Source organism: Zalophus californianus, chromosome 3 (assembly GCF_009762305.2).
Source record: "Zalophus californianus isolate mZalCal1 chromosome 3, mZalCal1.pri.v2, whole genome shotgun sequence".
NCBI lineage: Eukaryota > Metazoa > Chordata > Mammalia > Carnivora > Otariidae > Zalophus > Zalophus californianus.
The window spans coordinates 79,604,745-79,624,394 of record NC_045597.1 but is presented as its reverse complement, the minus strand read 5'-3'; the positions used below and the strand labels follow the sequence as shown (position 1 = coordinate 79,624,394).

The following is a 19,650-nucleotide window of genomic DNA, read 5'->3' as shown; positions in this document are numbered from 1 at the left end:
CCTAAAACCACAAAACATCTAAAAGAAAACATAGGAGAAAATTTTGTGATGCTGAGTTAGGGAGAGATTACTTAGATGTGCCACAAAAAGTTTAACAGGCAAATAAAAAGTTGGTAAATTAGACCTTATCAAATTTAAGAACTTACGCTTTTTCAAGACAATATCAAGAAAATGAAAAGATAAGCCACAAACTGGGGGGGGGGAATATTTTCAAATTAGGTATCTATTACAGGTCTTGTTTACAAAATATATAAAGAGTTCTCAAACTCAATAATTTTTTCTTAAAGATTTTATTTATTTGACAGAGAAAGACGCAGTGTGAGAGGGAACACAAGCAGGGTCAGTGGGAGAGGGAGAAGCAAACTTCCCGCCGAGCAGGGAGACCGATGTGGGACTCGATTCCAGGACCCTGGGATCATGACCCGAGCTGAAGGCAGACGCTTAACGACTGAGCCACCCAGGCACCCACACAATAATAATTTTTAAAATGGCTTTTAAATTTAATTTTTTAAAACAGTGACAAGTTTTATGTTGTGTATACATTATCACAACTTTTTAAATGGCCAAAAGATTTATTTTCTTTTCAAATTTTTATTTAAATTCGAATTAGTTAACATACAGTGCAATATTGGTTTCAGGAGTAGAATTCAGTGATTCATCACTTACATACAACACCCAGTGCTCATCACAAGTGCCCTCTTTAATACCCATCACCCCTCTAGCCTATCCCTCAGCCTCCTCCCTCCATCAACCCTCAGTTTGTTCCCTAGAGTTAAGAGTTTCTTTATGGTTTGTTTCGCTCCCTCTCTTTTTGATGGCTGAGAAATATTCCATTGTATATATATATACACCATATCTTCTCTATCCATTCATCAGTCAATGGACATTTGGGCTCTCTCCATAGTTTGGCTATTGTTGATAGTGCTGCTATAAACATCAGGGTGCATGTACCCCTTCAAATCTGCATTTTTGTATCCTTCGCATAAATACCCAGTAGTGTAATTGCTGGGTCATAGGGTAGCTCTATTTTAAACTTCTTGAGGAAACTCCATACCGTTATCTAGAGTGGCTGCACCAGCTTGCACTCCCACCAACGGTGCAAGAGGGTTCCCCTTTCTCCACATCCTTGCCAACATCTGTTGTTTCTTGTGTTGTTAATTTTAGGCATTCTGAAGGTGTGAGATGGTATCTTATTCATAGGTTTTGATTTGTATTTCCCTGATGCCGAGTGATGTTGAGCATCTTTTCATGCATCTGTTAGCCATTTGTTTTTTTTTTTTAAGATTTATTTATTTATTTGAGAGAGAGAGCACACTCGCATGAGAGGAGGGGAGGGCGAGAGGGAGAAGCAGACTCCCTGTTGAGCAGGGAGCCCATGCAGTGCTCCATCCCAGGATTCCAGGATCATGACCTAAGCCTAAGGCAGTCGCTTAACCAACGGAGCCACCCAGGCACCCCTGTTAGCCATTTGTATGATCTTCTCTAGAAAAGTGTCTATTGGGGCACCTGGGTGGCTCAGTTGTTAAGCGTCTGCCTTCAGCTTGGGTCATGATCCCAGGGTCCTGGGATGGAGCCCCACATCAGGCTCCCTGCTTGGCGGGAAGCCTGCTTCTCCCTCTCCCTCTCCCACTCCCCTTACTTGTGTTCCCTCTCTCACTGTGTCTCTCTCTGTCAAATAAATAAAATCTTTAAAAAAAAAAGTGTCTATGCATGTCTTCTGTCCATTTCTTAACTGAATTATTTGTTTTTTTGGGTGTTGAGTTTGATAAATTCTTTATAGATTTTAGATACTAACCCTTTATCGGTTATGTCATTTGCAAACATCTTCTCCCATTCTGTAGGCTGCCTTTTAGTTCTGTTGATTGTTTCCTTTTCTGTGCAGAAGGTTTGTATCTTGATGAAGTCCAAATAGTTCATTTTTGCTTTAGTTTCCCTTGCCTTTGGAGATGTGTCTAGGAAGAAGTTGCTATGGCTGAGATCTGAGAGTTTGCTGCCTGTGTCCTCCTCTAGGATTTTGATGGTTTCCTGTCTCACATTTAAGTATTTCATCCATTTTGAATTTATTTTTGTGTGTGGTGTAAGAAAGTGCTCGAGTTTCATTCTTCTGCATGTTGCAGTCCAGTTTTCCCAACACCATTTGTTGAAGAAACTGACTTTATTCCATTGGATATTCTTTCCTGCTTTGTCGAACATTAGTTGACCATAGAGTTGAGGGTCCATTTCTGTGTTCTCTATTCTGTTCCATTGATCTATGTATCTGTTTCTGTCCAGGACCATACTGTCTTGACGATTACAACTTTGTAATATAGCTTGAAATCCAGAATCATGATGTCTCTGGTTTTGTTTTTCTTTCTCAGGATTGCTTTGGCTATTCGAAGTCCTTTGTGCTTCCGTACAAATTTTGGGACTGTTTGTTCTTGTTCTGTAAAAAATGCTGTTGGTATTTTGATAGGGATTGCATTAAATGTATAGATTGCTTTGGGTAGTATAGCTACTTTAACAATATTTGTTCTTCCAATTCATGAGCATGGAATATCTTTCCATTTCTTTGTATCTTCTTCAGTTTCTTTCATCAGTGTTTGATAGTTTTCAGAGTACAGGTCTTTCACCATTTTGGTTAGGTTTATTCCTAGGTATCTTATTGTTTTTGGTGCAATTGCAAATGGGATCAATTTTGATTTCCTTTTCTGCTGTTTTGTTACTGGTGTATAGAAATGGAACAGATTTCTGTACATTGATTTTATATTCTGTGACTTTGCTGAATTCATGTATTAGATCTAGCAATTTTTTTGGTGGAGTCTTTTGGGTGTAGTCTGCAAATAGAGTTTGACTTCATTCATTCAGCCAATAAATACTTGCTTTGTGCCCCCACCGTATGCCAGTGACTTTGCCAGGTGAGAAGGATTAGATTGACAAGAACCTGCTCTCATGGAGTATATATTTGGAAGTCAGCAAGAAATAAGTAAATGGATAAGATAATTTCAGAGCTTGGTAGTCTCTGTTGGGTAACTAGAAAGAGATAAGGGGATAGTGACTATCCAGAAGGAGGCAGTTGAGGTGCTGCTTTAAAATGAATAGAAGTCTTCTCTGAGAATATGATTTTTTAGCTGCAGACTAATTGATGAGAAGGATTCGGTAACATAAAGATCAGCAGTGAGCTTGCCAGGTGTGAAAAACAAACAGAAGGCCAACATAGCTGTAGCACAGTGGGCAAAGAGGTAAAAAATAGTATCAGAGAACCAGGCAGGGACCAGCTCATCTGGGGACTTGTCATGGTAGAGTTTGTATTTTGTTTTAAATGAAATAAATAAATAGAAACAACTTAATTAAAAAGTGGGCAAAAGATTTGAAGAGAGAGTTCACTAAGGAAGATATATTTAATAGTTAATAAACAGTGAAAATATGTTAAACATCATTAGTCATCGGGGGAATTTAAATAAAAGCCACAATGAGATACCACTGCACACCCATTAAAATGCCTGACATCAAAAACACTGAAAATACTTAGATTGGTAAGGATGTGGAACAATGGAATTCTCATAGATTGCTGGTAGGAATGCAAAATGGAACAATCAATTTGGAAAACAATCTGGAAATTTCTTGTGAAGTTAAACATACATTTACCACACTATTCAGCAATCCCACTCCTAGGTATTACTCAAGGAAAATAAAAAGGGTCCACACAGAGATGTATATAAATGTATTCTTAGTAGCCTTATTCATAGTAACCTAGAAACAACTTAAATGGGGGATAGAATAACAAATTTTGATATATTCATACAATGTAACACTACTCAGCAATAAAAAAGAACACACTATTTATGCATTCAACAACATGAATGACTCCCAGTAACATTATATTGAGCAAAAGAAGTCAGATGCAGAAGAGTATATCTATGATTCAATTTTTTTTTTTTTTTTTTTTTTGTTAAGGAAACGTGCATGCACTGGTAGTGGGGAAGGGGCAGAGGGAGAGAGAGAATCTTAAGCAGGCTCCATGCCCAGCATGGAGCCCAGTTCGGGGCTCAGTCTCACAACCCTGAGATCATGACCCGAGCTGAAATCAAGGGTCTAATGCTTAACCAACTGAGCCACCCAGGTACCCCATATGATTCAATTTATATATGACTCCAGAAAAGACTGATCATAAGTATAGAAGATGAGAGGCTATCTTGTCCTGGAGATTGGAAGCGATTGCTTCAGTTGGGGCACAAGGGAAATTAGGGGTTGATAGAAGTATTCTGTATCTTGATTAGGACAGTGGTTACACAAGTATGCATATTATCAAAACTCACTGAAATAGGGTGCCTGGGTGGCTCAGTTGGTTAAGCATCTGCCTTTGACTCAGGTCATGATCCCAGGGTCCTGGGATCAAGTCTCCTGGAGGGCTCCCTGCTCAGCACGGAGTCTGCTTCTCCCTCTGCCCTTCCCCCCGCCCCATTCTTTCTCTCTCTCTCAAATAAATAAAATCTTTTTTTAAAAACTCACTGAAATATACACTTAAGTGAGTGCATTATATTATATATGTTACACTTCAATAAAATTGATTTTTTTAAGGTAGGATTTTGGATGATTTGTATCCTTCAAGAATAAATGTTTGATTCACCCCACTCCCACCCCCACCTAGGGGAGAAAAAAAAACCACACCACACAAAACTTTGATCAGCTGAGATGCAGTACAAAGGTGAATTTGTGACAAGTACTTGGAAAGGAAGTAATAGATATTATATTCTTCTGGCCAGTAACAGAAATGAAGACCGTAGGGTCCATGTAATTTTTTTCTTTTTTTTTTTTTTTAAAGATTTTATTTATTTATTTGACAGAGAGATAGAGTACAGGTAGGCAGAGAGGCAGGCAGAGGGAGAGGGAGAAGCAGGCTCTCCGCTGAGCAGAGAGCCCGATGTGGGGCTCGATCCCAGGACCCTGGGATCATGACCTGAGCCGAAGGCAGACGCTTAACCGACTGAGCCACCCAGGCACCCCCCATGTAATTTTTTTCTTAATTTTACCCGTATATGTGTGTATATGCTGTCTAATTTCTTTCCCCTCTTCCTTTTCCCCTGTTATTTTATGTAAGGATTGTTGGTAGTGCTTACCTTTATAATTTAGGTTACAGGATATTCAGGTGAGCTTAGACTGAAATACATACAGATACTAAATGTGTTGCCCTGAGATGGATACAATGACTGTTGGCACTTGCTCTATCTACCCCTTGTGCAGAGAGTAAGAGCATCTCTGTGGGGGAGAAAATTGCATCTTCTCAGGAGAAAGCAGAGTCTTTACTATTGTGGCAAAGAAATTCAAGTATGTGTAGAAGGGTGTATTTGGATTGTACCAGTGGTCATTGGACTATTGTCTATCTGCTCCAAACCCTATTATTAAACAATTGTTTCTCCACCCCAAATCCACCCTTCTATATTTTGTTTTGTGATGCTGAAGCTGGCTTCCTGTGAAATTCTATCAACTGGGGCAGTAGAGAAAAAATGGAAGGCAGAAGGAGGAGAGAATATTCGCTTGCTGATCCTGTTAGCGTCATCCTAGCAATGGCATCAGTGACCCCTATTGTTTCCATCTCCAGCTTTTTTGGCCCTCCTGGACACTGCTCCTCATCCCCATCGGAGGCATGACCACTTCCCAAGGGGTTTAAGCCTCAGTTCCACTGGGCCTCTCCTCTGAGCTTCTAGTTCCCAAAATCTTCCTGCATTGCCAGAGTCTTAGGAGCATAACCATGTCCTAATATTACTGTGTTACCTCAGCGTTCTCTGACTGCTTTTCAGTCTTCCAAGAACTATTGAACTAATTCCCCATATCAAATTCTCTGTTGCAGTATCTAATGTGGTTTCTTGTTTCCAGACTAGACTTTGGACTTCTCTAAATGTTAAAAGCTGGTGATTATGAATTGATTCTAATGGAATCCAGGTAGTCTGAAATCCATGTGCATTCAGAGAGAGGTTTTCACATTAAAGTCCTGGCTAAAGTTTAAATGTGTAATATCTGATATGTTCTCCTTTCTTTTAATTAACTTAATCGAAATTGATCTTGATATACCTCAGTGACATATTTCTGAAATTCTAGTCTTTGGAAGTCGAATTTGTGTAGTATGAGACACAAGTACTAGAGAAAAAAAACCGGATAAAGTTAAAATAGAATTAAGCACATGAAAACATGTAGATTCTAATACTACTAGAAATTAGATACTATTAGGCAGAATGGGTTTGTACAGCCAAAACTTCCTTATTAGAAATCTTGCACAGCTAGCCAAGTACTCAGCCATTGAAAATTGGCCAGATGGTGGCTACATTGAACTTGGCACAGACTTCAGAGGCTGAAATCCTTGTGTTTTCCACTCATTTCATAAAGTCAGTTAGGATTAATTTCTATACTCCTTTACTAGCTCAGTATTACTACCAAGAAATGGCAAGAAGTTAAAAGTTGCTAGCTTTTAAGAACTCATAGCTCTTTAAATGTCAGCACTTCAAACGGAAACTGGTTCTTATGTAACCATACAAAATAGGACTTACAAGTGACTCAAGAGACCATACTTACTGAGACATATTCTAAGGATAAAAAGAACTACAGGGCGCCCACGTGGCTCAGTTGGTTAAGCGACTGCCTTCGGCCCAGGTCATTATCCTGGAGTCCTGAGATTGAGTCCCACATGGGGCTCCCTGCTCAGCAGGGAGTCTGCTTCTCCCTCTGACCCGCCCCCCCTCGTGCTCTATCTCATTCTCTCTCTCAAATAAATAAATAAAATCTTTAAAAAAAAAAAACTACAAAAAAAACCCCACCAACAATTGAATTTCATTTGGTGGTTTTATTTTTCATACCAATATATTGCTATTTTTAGCTTTTTTGTTTGTTTGTTTGGATAAATCAAATATATATGTTGATTTTGTTTTGGCATGAAGATTTCACCGTAAGAGAAAATAAGGTATAATCATAGAAACAAAGAATTTAAAGAGGAGGGATGTCTGGGTGGCTCAGTCGTTAAGCGTCTGCCTTCGGCTCAGGTCATGATCCCAGGGTTCTGGGATTGAGTCCCAGATCAGGCTCCTTGCTCAGCAGAGAGCCTGCTTCTCCCTCTGCCTGCCACTCTTCCTGCTTGGCTTGTTCTCTGTCTCTCTCTGACAAATAAATAAAATCTTTTTAAAAATTATTAAAAAGAGGGGCGCCTGGGTGGCTCAGTTGGTTAAGCGACTGCCTTCGGCTCAGGTCATGATCCTGGAGTCCTGGGATCGAGTCCCGCATCGGGCTCCTTGCTGAGCGGGGAGCCTGCTTCTCCCTCTGGCCCTCTCTCCTCTCATGCTGATTCTCTCTCTCTCTCCCCCCCCCCTCTCTCTCTCAAATAAATAAATAAATAAATAAATAAAATCTTTTAAAAAATTATTAAAAAGAAAAGAATTTAAAGAGGAATGCTATGATCTTAGGTAGTTGGATGGATAGATAGATGATAGATGATAGATAGATAGATAGATAGATAGATAGATAGATAGATAGATAAGTGAATGACTGAATGAAGGTGTTTTCCAGCTTAGTTCTCTGAAGTTCTCTCTAACATCAGTACCACCCAGTATCACAAATCTGGCCTGAAACCCTGATGCCCCAATCTTGATCTCTACATTCTTCACTACAAGGAACCAGTACTGCTTGGAGAAATGGCTGACCCATGTTTGGTATAGGAAGGCTACCAAGTTGGCCTGGAACAGTTGTGTGCCCAGAGGCAAGAAAGCTTTCAAATATCAATAGAATGGCATCTAAGGGACCTCAGACTCAGCCTACGTGGTAATTAGCAATGAGAAGATTTACTTGGAATATCTAGTCAAATGTTCTGCTCTTACATGACCTCAATTTACCTTTAAGAATTGGATTATTAAGTGCTCCTTTTGGCACCACATATATTAAGAATTGAAATGATACAGAGATTAGGTTGGCCCCTGCCCAAGGATGACATGAAAATTTGTGAAGAAGTCGATATTTCTACAGAACGGATTGGTGGTTCCCAGAGGTGGGGGCTTGGCAGCAGGCAAAATGAGTGAAGGGTGCCAAAAGGTACAAATATCCAGTTATAAAATAAATAAGTCATGGGGATGAAATGTACAGCCTGGGTCAACTATACTTAATAATTCTATGTTGCAGGGGCGCCTGGCTGGCTCAGTCGTTAAGCGTCTGCCTTCAGCTCAGGTCATGATCCCAGTGTCCTGGGATCGAGTACCACATCAGGCTCCCTGCTCAGCGGGAAGCCTGCTTCTCCCTCTCCCACTCCCCCTGCTTGTGTTCCTGCTCTCGCTATGTCTCTCTCTGTCAAATAAATAAATAAAATCTTAAAAAAAATAATAGTTCTATGTTGCATATTTGAAAGTTACTGAGTAAATTCAAATGTTCTTATCACGTAAAAGAAACATTCTGTAAGTTTGTATGGTGGTGTTAATTAGTTATATTGTGGTGATCATTTCACAGTATATACAAATATCATATTAAAATACCTCTTTTTAAGCATTAAGTATATAAAGGTTAAGAATAAAGACCACAATATTTATGTTCTTGTGTTAAGAAAGGATCTGTGCATACATGGTCATGTTTGATATTTGAAAACTTCAGTCTCAGGGACAGCCTTGCAACTGCTATTTAAAATGCGTAATCAAGAAATTGATTTAGACAATTTTTAAGATAAAATCTTCCTAAATTTTTGCATGGCTTTGGAACATCTAAGAAAACTCTAGAATCACCTTGGTATTATTTGTAAGTTTTATTTATTAGACTTATAAGAATTATTTAGCATTTGGGGAATTTTTATGAAGTCAGACATTTGAAATATACAAAAAGAAAATCAAATACAGTAAACTTATAAATGCAATTTTTAAAATGCTGTGAAACTGGAGCGCCTGGGTGGCTCAGTCGGTTAAACCTCTGCCTTTGGCTCTGGTCATGTCATGATCCTTGGGTCCTGTCCTGGGATCAAGCACCGCCACCCACCCCCCCACCCCCCACATCGAGCCCCCCCATCACATCGGGAATCCAGACTCACTGGGGAGTCTGCTTCTTCCTCTCTCTCTGCTCCTCCCCCTGCTAATGCTCTGTCTTTCTGTCTCTCTCTCTCAGATAAATAAAATCTTAAAAAAAAACAAAAAACAAAACAAAAAATAAAATTCTATTTAAGTAACTTAGTAAATTCAAAGGACCCTTAAAAGTGATTGCTCAAAGTTTTGATGTATTTTTTAAAAGGAAAGCAAGATGACTCTAAGAAGTCTAAGTAAGAAATAAAAAGTGAACTCTTGAATCATCTTTTCTGTATCCTAAAACAACCCTAAAACTCCTACCAATGGTGGAGAACTAAGATACTTCCGGAAGACAAAGCCTCAAATCTTAAGGATTGCCTTTGAGCTAAAGACAGCTGCAAACCTCCTTAATTATAAAGTGCTTGAAGAAAAAAGAAGTGCCTGCTTTCAGCCCCAGTCCTCCAGCCTAAAGGAAGCAGTGAGGGGTGGGGCCCAGAAAAGGCCAGGTCCAAGTGTCAAGACCTTGTACACAAAGTGGAGACCCTAAACTGGGGTCTAGGCTGCCTCCCCACTTCAGGACAGTCAGGGCCAGGTACACGCAGGTCAGCGTTATTAAGCTCATGCAACTGGCACACCTGCAAATGGAGCCCAGTCAAGAATCCAAGCCCAAGTCGAGAATCCAAAGAAACGAGTTGACAGCTATCCACTGTACCCTCCAAGAAGTTGTGAGGGAAGATAGGGGCTTTGGCCAAGGGACTAAAAATACTTCATTGCACAACCAAAGCAGTGGAGGCCCTGGTCAGATGAACTGCTACAGATGCCAATTGGTCCAGCTGTGTCTGATTAACTGATGGGCTGTGCAGCCTGTAAATATGTACTTCTGTGAATAATTTACATAGGTAAAAGGGGACATCAAGGAGGTTTGTGAGAGGGCGCCTGGGTGGCTCAGTCGTTAAGCGTCTGCCTTCGGCTCAGGTCATGGTCCCGGTCCTGGGATCGAGCCCCGCATCCGGCTCCCTGCTCTGCGGGAAGCCTGCTTCTCCCTCTCCCACTCCCCCTGCTTGTGTTCCCTCTCTCGCTGTGTCTCTCTCTGTCAAATAAATAAAATCTAAAAAAAAAAAAAAAAGGTTTGTGAGAGGGCCCCTGAGGTAGGAGTGGGGGCATGAAGGACTCAACCTGGTGACCATCCTTTTTACATGACCCCCCCAAATCTGGCCAAATCTTGGCAGGAGAAACTGTAGGCAGGCAAAAGGCAATGGGACTATGTTTATAAGGAATCCATGGAGCAGAGGGCTACCTGCAGCTGAGCTTTGGTACCCACTGGCAAAGCTTGAGAACGAGAGGTCTTGGAGAAAGGAACATGCCTTCCAGTTGCTGTAGAAGATGCAAGACTATGTGAAGACTGGATAATCACGCATTGTTTTGGGTCCCTGCAGGCTTCTAGGGGGTCACAAACACTTCAAGGTTCATTGAATCTAGCTCACAAATTTGTTGTTGTTGTTGTCTGACCTGTAGATTTTTCTTGAACTGTGAATCTGAATACTCCTGGAGACAGATCCATGTCTCCGTTATCAACATTGTCAAGCTGCTCACTGGCAGGAGTGGCCAGTGAGGGGCTCTCCCACCGTCAGGGAATAAACATCAGGAAGGGCCTCATGAGAGAACTCGTGTATTATTAGGTAGGCAAGGACAGATGCCAGTGAAATTTGAGTCCTTCCTAGTTATATAATCCCATTTGTACCCACGGTGCCAGGAAGCTGGAATTATAATAATTCACATTAGTGTCATTCTAGAGTATGAAGAAGTTTTGCCTCATTATCTCATTTGATCCTCACAATCTTTTAATTGTTGTCTTCATCTGTAAGATGAGAAAACAGGAGGCTCTAAGAGGCAAGTTCAGCAACGTTCATTTATTTAACCTCATTCATTAAATATTTATTGAGCATTTCCTATGTGCCAGTCACTGTTCTGGATCAGCACTGTCCAACAGAACTTTATATCCGCACTGTCCAATATGGTAGTCACTAGTCACATGTGGCTACTGCCACTAGGCTAATGTGCCTAAGGAAATTAATATTTATTTAATTTTAGTTTATTCTAACACATTAAATAGCCGCATGTAACTGGTAGCTACTATATTAGCTCAGTTCTAGACATTAAAGTGGTGAACAAGGCAGAGCAAGACAGACCCCCCAGATTATCCAAAATTTCTTCTTTTACATAGTCAAACCCCACTTCCTTCTGAAATTGTGACTGCTTCACCCCATGATGGATGACTGCTCCTTTCTCTGAGCTCCTGAGCTTCCTGTAAGCACTACATGGTACACTGAGTCATTCATTCACTGTTTTTTATTGTACAATCCACTGTGTTAAGAAATGCTTAATGTTTAGTCTTTTGCTAAATTGTAAACCTCTTAAGGTTAAGGACTATGCACAAGTTTTCCTTACTAAGCACATATTAGGTGTATATACTTCTGAAAGCTTTCTTCCGCTTATTTCCAAGACACATCATTCTCTCCGTTTTCTTTTCTTTTTCTAGTTTGATATGATGCTATGTAATATGGGACACGGATTCTAACTTCAACGGAAAGTGTTAGATTGGTTTTATCCCCTCCCCACCATAGGATGCAAAAACAAACCAATAAACCTCAAAGCAGAATATGGAATGGAAAGATGGGATACAGAAAAAGAGCAAAGAAAGTTGTATTCCAAAAGAAGTTGAGAAGATATACAATTCAAAATGATGAAAAATAAAGGCACCTGACTGGCTCAGTCAGTAGCGCACATGACTCAATCTCAGGGTTGTAGCTTTAGCCCCATGTTGGGTGTAGAGATTACTTAAAAATAAAATCTTCAAAAATTAATGAAAAATAATTCGTCTTTCAAATCCCTGCCTCAACATGGAGAAGAAAACAGGTTTTGGATAATGGTTTTTAGAAGTGATGCAGCCACCATAAGAGTGGTAGGCACAAAAAATATGTCATATGGGCAAAATATTTTAACATTTTACCATGTCATTATAACAATGATTGGGAAAAAATGTTTACATAGGATAAAATTTAGGCAGGGCTATGTTATTGTAAAAGAAATGTGAAGCTTTGTAAAATGCTTATTTTTTTATAATAAATTTATTTAAGAAAGTTACCTATAGAAACGAACTGCTTAAGGTAATATAAAGAACTCTGTATTATAGCACATGAGGTCCCCATTGAGCAAGAACAGCTCCTGGGATGTAATCAAAGCCCAACTTTTTATGTCCGGCTCCCCCTGCAAACTCGCTCACTGGAAGAGGTGTTTTCCTTGGTCCTTAATTAAAGAAAGTTCCAGCAGGCCCTGATTTTTCTGGCCACATTCAGGGAATTCGAGCTAAGGGGCAATCTCAGTTGCAAATACAGCAGTCCTAATTAGGTAGTTAAATCACCCCTTTGCCAGCTGGGACCAGTTGCAGGTGAACATTGAAGGTGAATGGGCCGGTTCCTTCTTTCCCATTCGCCTCTGCCACCATTTGCCAGCAGCCCCCACTTCTCTCTCCAGGGTTGGAGAACAGGGGGGTCCCACTGGCCCTCTCATTGGCCTCTAGATGATTCTCTTACTTTGGAGTCAAAGGGCTCCAACAGTTCACTGTCTCCCATGTGGGCTGCATCTGTGTCCATGAAAAACAAATTCTGAGTTTTGACTCATCCCAATATAACACCAATCTCCATCAACCCATGTCTTACCCTCCAGCTGTTCTGTTCTTTAGATTTCCCCAAGCAGCAATCAAATGCCAGTCCCATATCTCCCTAACCTCCAGTCTCTGAGGAGTCTGTCTGTGTCTCTGTCCCCAGGTGTGAGGTAAAGGCCTGAGCACCGCCCAGCCCCCTTGAGGGTATAGAAGACCATGGCAACAGCCTTCCCCCACTCCAGATCTCTGCACACGTCTCTTTTCTATCCCAACTGTCCACCCCTGACCCAATGCTGGTAAGGGGTTTACAATTTTTAAAACATGCTCGACAACCTACTTTGGAAAAAATGCACTTTGGGCCGGCAATTCATTTTGACATCTAACATCTGTCGTCTTAAAGTATTGGCTGTAATCCCCAATTTAACACCTTGCCACTGTTAAGCAATGATTACAGAAGACAGGTGATACAAACAAACTTTATTTAACATTTCATCAAGAGAACAGACTCCCTTCAGAGAACTGAAAAACGGGGCAGAAGACAAGAAGGATAAAGAACAAAGAACAAAGAAAAGGCAAATATCAAGTATCAGATTGTCTGGGATCACGAAGTCAGCCTTGTTTGGGGTGAGAAGGCCCAGAGTTGGCTTGGCATTTGGGGATTGGCTGAGTGAAGAGACTGCATTTCTGGTCCAGCCAAGCATTTATAGGGACACAAAAGTTATCCAAGTTTCAGTTTGCTGGCACAGCTCCCTCTTGAAGCAGCTCCATCGGGGCCTGGAAATCTATTTCAACACTACATAGGTAATAGTATACATGTCAGGATCAGAAAGACAAAGTAGTACAGTGGTTAAAAATGTGGGCCCTGGAGTCAGACTGCCAGGGTTTCAATGGCAAATTCTTCTTTTACTGGTTGTATGATCTTGGACAAGTTCATTAATTCCTCAAAACTCAGTTTCTTGAGCAGTAAAATGGGCATAGTCATAGTTCCCTCTCAACGTGGTTATTTTAAAATGTGTCAGGCCCGTAGTAAGTGTTGGGTAGTTATTTGGCTACCACTGCCTTGCACAACAGCTCTTCCACACACACATTCTCCCTTCCCCACCCCCTCCCCAAACCTCCTTGCAAAGCATGCAAAGCAGATTCTAGCCTCACTCTTTCACAGGTGAGTGCTCTGAGACTTCCAGAGGCTAACGAAGGTAATAAAAGCCACTTGGCCAATAAATCTTGGATCAGAACTTTTCTTTCCAATGAAAATACTATGAATTTTAAGCTTAAACAATGTTTCTCAAAAGATTTAAAATTTCAATTTCAGAGGTGAAATTTAAAAACTCAGGAATAGCCTCCAGGATCATTCAGAAGCATTGCAACGTCATAGCAAACTATTTCATAAAACGAATGTGCACACAGACTACTGCCTACATCTCTACCTGGCCCCTGTGGACACACCCTTGATTACACGTCCTTATCCTTCATTCTACTTCTTGACCTCCTTTAGGAGATTGCAAGTAACCCCACACATTGATATAGCACTTCACAAAATGTTTTCTTATCATCCATTCCTTGCCAATATTTATTTTGCTTAAGAAGAAGAAAGGAGAGAGAGACATAAAAGAAGAAAGGAAGGAAGATAAGTTCCAAGGTGAATGAAACATAATGAAACGTTACCGTAGTAAAACTGCTCCACAAGAAATAGGGTTTTCATGATCATCACTCAGTTACTGGAAAGACCATAATTCTGAATGACAACAAAATGATTTAAACGTGCCACAAACTGAATCGGGAATTTTTTTTCTGTACAAACTTTTCCTCCTCAACATCACAGTTTTGATGTATTTTCTTCTGGGGGAACCAAAGATAGAAGACAGTTTGTATGTGTTGGGGAAACTTGCGGAAACAGAAAGGTATTCCTAAAACTGAAGGATTCCGCTCTGTTTATATCACTCACATTTGTACCTGTACTCCCATGAGGCCCAGGGAAGCTTGAGTTACACTATATTATTTATACTAACATCTCATATAACATATTGATAGTACTATTTTAACAAAGAGCATTTTGGAAGCTAGAATTTCAATATATATCATTGATAATTCTTTTTCCTTTTCTTTACCTATTAAACTGCATGGATTCACTTTCACTAGTAATAGAGATTTGATTTTATACAGGACCTAGAGCAAGTGATCATCAAATTTGTGCCTTTGTACACATTTTAAAACAGCACTTCTTCCTCAAGACACTTATATTTCCATCTGCCGAAAATTGTCATACTGTATTGATATTTTTTAGAACAAGATACTTTACTGCCATCTTCCAGAAAATTTTTATCATTTTTATAAGTACCAAATCTATGATATCTGTAATGTGAATAATACTTCCTTAGATGTGTCTCCCTTGTGCAGTGCACAACCTATACAACCCTATTTGACAGAGGTTTTGGTGAGTATAATATTGTCTAGGGAAATTCATGTGCTTGAATACAACTACGTCCAAAGAGACAGTAGCTCCTTGTCAGAAACTAAAGATTTCATCACTGTTATAATTACTGTGGCTTCTTTCCAAATCATTTCTGAATTCACTCAGAGAAGATGTCACTCATAGATTTTATCTTTGTCTAGCCTCAGGATTCTGAGGTGGTAGGAGAAAGAACAAGAGACTGGGTGATGTAGATCCTCAATTTGAAAATCTTGTCAAGATAGAAGATGAGAGGTTAAATCAACAAGCATGTAGCCTTAAACAAACAGGACAATTAAGATCTTTACCCTGAGTGACCCTTGATTTTCTTTGTTAGGGCTTCAGAGTCAAAGTCATTACTGGATAGAGACACATTTGCAGTGAAAAAGATTCTCCTTGCCTTTTGGCACAGTTCAACAATTTTATACACAAGCCACCTCAAAAAGACAAAAACCTCCCAACTTCCCAAGCCACTCTCACTTTCCCGTAGCATTAAACTCACCCAACCACAAACCCAATGAACGGGCAGACTAATGTGGTGTCAGGGAAGTGACATCTAGTTCTTCATAAGGAGAATTTTGAAGAGCGCATGCCAATAAAACACTAATTTAATTCTCAATGTTCTGTATTGTGATATTATACGTATGTAGAAGAATTTGCCTCACACATCTTTGAAAACCACTATCAGGTCACTCATGTTCTTTGGGCCATGCTTTGGGCCCACAAGCAAATACGGTTTATCCAAAATTGTTTTAAAACAATGCAGTCAGGTGATTTTGCTATTCTCTCCCTCCTCCCCGTGCTGTCTATTGAACTTCCTGTGGTGATGGAGATGGCCTATACGTGTACTCTCCAACACAGAGGTCACCAGCCATGCATGGCGATTGAACTCTTGAAGTGTGGCTAGTGAGACTAAGGAACTGAATTTTTATTTTTATTTCACTGTAATGAGTTTAAATTTCATCTTAAATAGTCACCCGTGGCTGTTACCATATTAGACAGTGTAGCTATACATACTCTTCCGTCTCCAGAAATGTTTTATTTCTGGCTTATGCATTTATGAAACTCCAGGAATGAATGAAGGAATGAATGAACATGTTATAAGTAGATACTGTATATTGCTGATGCAGATCAATAAAAATATTTGATGTTGGGGGCACCTGGGTGGTCCTGTCATTTAAGCCTCCAACTTTTGATTTTGGCTCAGGTCATGATCTTAGCATCATAAGATGGAGTCCTGAGTGGGGCTCCGTGCTGCATGTGGAGTCTGCTTCAGAGTCTCTCTCTCCCTCTCCCTCTGCCCCTCCCCCCAGCTCATATTCTCCCTCCCTCCCTCTCCCTCTCCCTCTCCCTCCTCCCTTAAAAAAAAAAAAAATCTGATGCCGACAGAGTAATGCACTTAGTTTCAGTGTTCCATGTCATCAAACATCTTTGTACAATATTCTAAAGGAGTTTGGTTATTTGAGTGTTCCTGGTTTTTTGGGGTTTTGTTGTGTGTGTGTGTGTGTGTGTGTGTGTGTGTGTGTTTGTGATTTTGGATGATGAATGAGTGGGCGTTTACTTTGGATTGGATAAGAGTTATCAGGTTTTTTTTTTCAAAACATATTCCAGCCTTCACTGATCCTACTTTTGAGTTGAAAAGCTAAATTCACATCTGTTATGGTGAAACTGATTTAATTACTGACTCAAGCAAGTAGGAAAAAATTGACATGGTATATATTAGGGAATAAGGCTTTTTATAAGCAAGTTCTTCGGACAGCAGAAAAAGGAAAAGATGGAAATTTACTCTGCACATATGCTGCACAAATGGGCCTTTCAGAAATCAGTTTTGGTGTGGCACGAAAGCCGTGGCTGCCCCAACAGTGCAGTGTCTGGGGCGCATGAAAGGGCAGGAGTGTGCTTGGCTCTAAAGAAACCCTTCCATTCCGCCCACCTTTGCACCAAGCACAAGGGAGACTACATAAGCAGCAGAGTGGACTTCAGGCCACCTTTTACTAGTTTCCACCCATAAAAGTTGTTTCAACATTTAAGACAGTATTTTTCTGCTTTCCCCCCCCTCTGGCCCACTCCCCTGTTTAATCAGTGATCACCTATCCCATTGAATACAGATTTACTGCCTTAAATCTAGGGCATTCTAGTGGTTCTTAAAAGTGAGAGATTTGGATTGGGGGGCGGAGCAAGATGGTGGAGGAGTAGAAGACCTAGATTTCATCTGGTCTCAGGAATTCAGCTGAATAGGGATCAAACCATTCTGAACACCTACGACTCAACAGGAGATCGAAGAGGAGAGTAGCAACAACTCTCTGAACAGAGAAGCGACCATGTACTGGAAGACAAAATGACAAGACGAAAAAAAATCACCTCAGCAAAAAGAACAAGAGGTAGTACTGTCAGCCAGGGACCTACTCAATACGGACATTAGTACGATGTCGGACCTAGAGTTCAGAATCATGACTTTAAAGATACTAGCTGGGCTCGAAAAAAGCGTGGAAGTTATTAGAGAAACCCTTTCTGGAGAAATAAAAGAACTAAAATCTAACCAAGTCGAAATCAAAAAGGCTATTGATGAGGTGCAATCAAAAAAGGGGCACTAACTGCTAGGATAAATGAGGCAGAACAGAGAATCAGTGATATAGAAGACCAAATGATGGAAAACAAAGAGGCTGAGAAAAAGAGAGATAAACAACTACAGGATCACGAGGGCAGAATTCGAGAGATAAGTGATACAATAAGATGAAACAACATTAGAATAATTGGGATCCCAGAAGAAGAGGGACGGGCAGAAGGTATATTGGTGCAAATTATAGCAGAGAACTTCCCTAATGTGAGGAAGGAAACAGGCATCAAAATTCAGGAGGCACAGAGAACCCCTCTCAAAATCAATAATAGGTCAACACTCCGACATCTAATAGTAAAACTTACGAGTCTCAGAGACAAAGAGAAAATCCTGAAAGCAGCTCGGGAGAAGAGATATGTAACCTACAATGGTAGAAATATTAGACTGGCAACAGACCTATCCACAGAGACCTGGCAGGCCAGAAAGGACTGGCAAGATATCTTCAGAGCACTAAACGAGAAAAATATGCAGCCAAGAATACTATATCCAGCTAGGCTGTCATTGAAAATAGAAGGAGAGATCAAAAGCTTCCAGAACAAACAAAAACTAAAGGAATTTGCAAACATGAAACCAGCCCTCCAAGAAATATTGAAAGGGGTCCTCTAAGCAAAGAGAGAGCCTAAAAGCAGCATAGATCAGAAAGGAACACAGACAATATACAGTAACAGTCACCTTACAGGCAATACAATGGCACTAAATTCATACCTTTCAATAGTTACCCTGAATGTAAATGGGCTCAATGCCCCAATCAAAAGACACAGGCTATCAGATTGGATTAAAAAACAAGACCCATCAATATGCTGTCTGAAAGAGACTCATTTTAGACCCAAAGACACCCCAGATTCAAAGTGAGGGGGTGGAAAACCATTTACCATCCGAACGGACACCAAAAGAAAGCTGGGGTGGCAATCCTTGTATCAGACAAATTAGATTTTAAAACAAAGACTGTAATAAGAGATGAGGAAGAACACTATATCCTACTTAAAGGGTCTATCCAACAAGAAGATCTAACAATTGTAAATATCTATGCCCCTAACATGGGAGCAGCCGATTATATAAGGCAATTAATAACAAAAGTGAAGAAACACATTGACAACAATACAATAATAGTGGGGGATTTTAACACCCCCCCTGACTGAAATGGACAGATCATCTAAGCAAAAGATCAACAAGGAAATAAGATTTTAAATGACACACTGGACCAAATGGACTTCACAGACACATTCAGAACATTCCATCCCAAAGCAACGGAATACACATTCTTCTCTAGTGCCCATGGAACATTCTCCAGAATAATCACATCCTAGGTCACAAATCAGGTCTCAACCGGTACCAAAAGATTGGGATTATTCCCTGCATATTTTCAGACCACAGTGCTTTGAAACTAGAACTCAATCACAAGAGGAAAGTCGGAAAGAACTCAAATCCATGGAGGCTAAAGAGCATCCTACTAAAGAATGAATGGGTCAACCAGGAAATTAAAGAAGAATTAAAAAAATTCATGGAAACCAATGAAAATGAAAACACAACAGTTCAAAATCTTTGGGATACAGCAAAGGCAGTCCTGAGAGGAAAGTATATAGCAATACAAGCCTTTCTCAAGAAACAAGAAAGGTCTCAAATACACAACCTAACCCTACACCTAAAGGAGCTGGAGAAAGAACAGCAAATAAAGCCTAAACGAAGCAGGAGAAGAGAAATAATAAAGATCAGAGCAGAAATCAATGAACTAGAAACCAAAAGAACAGTAGAACAGATCAACGAAACTAGGAGCTGGTTCTTTGAAAGAATTAACAAGATTGATAAACCCCTGGCCAGACTTATCAAAAAGAAAAGAGAAATGACCCAAATCAACAAAATCATGAATGAAAGAGGAGAGATCACAACCAACACCAAAGAAATACAAACAATTCTAAGAACATAT

At 40.2% G+C, this 19,650-nt stretch overlaps 1 non-coding gene across 1 annotated transcript; it reads left to right on the top strand.

The window, feature by feature from the left end:
* The first annotated feature begins 7,874 nt into the window (after positions 1-7,874).
* On the top strand, positions 7,875-7,979 carry LOC113921146. The gene has a single exon (XR_003519547.1). It is a non-coding gene; the product is annotated as a U6 spliceosomal RNA (small nuclear RNA).
* The last annotated feature ends 11,671 nt before the right edge of the window (positions 7,980-19,650 follow it).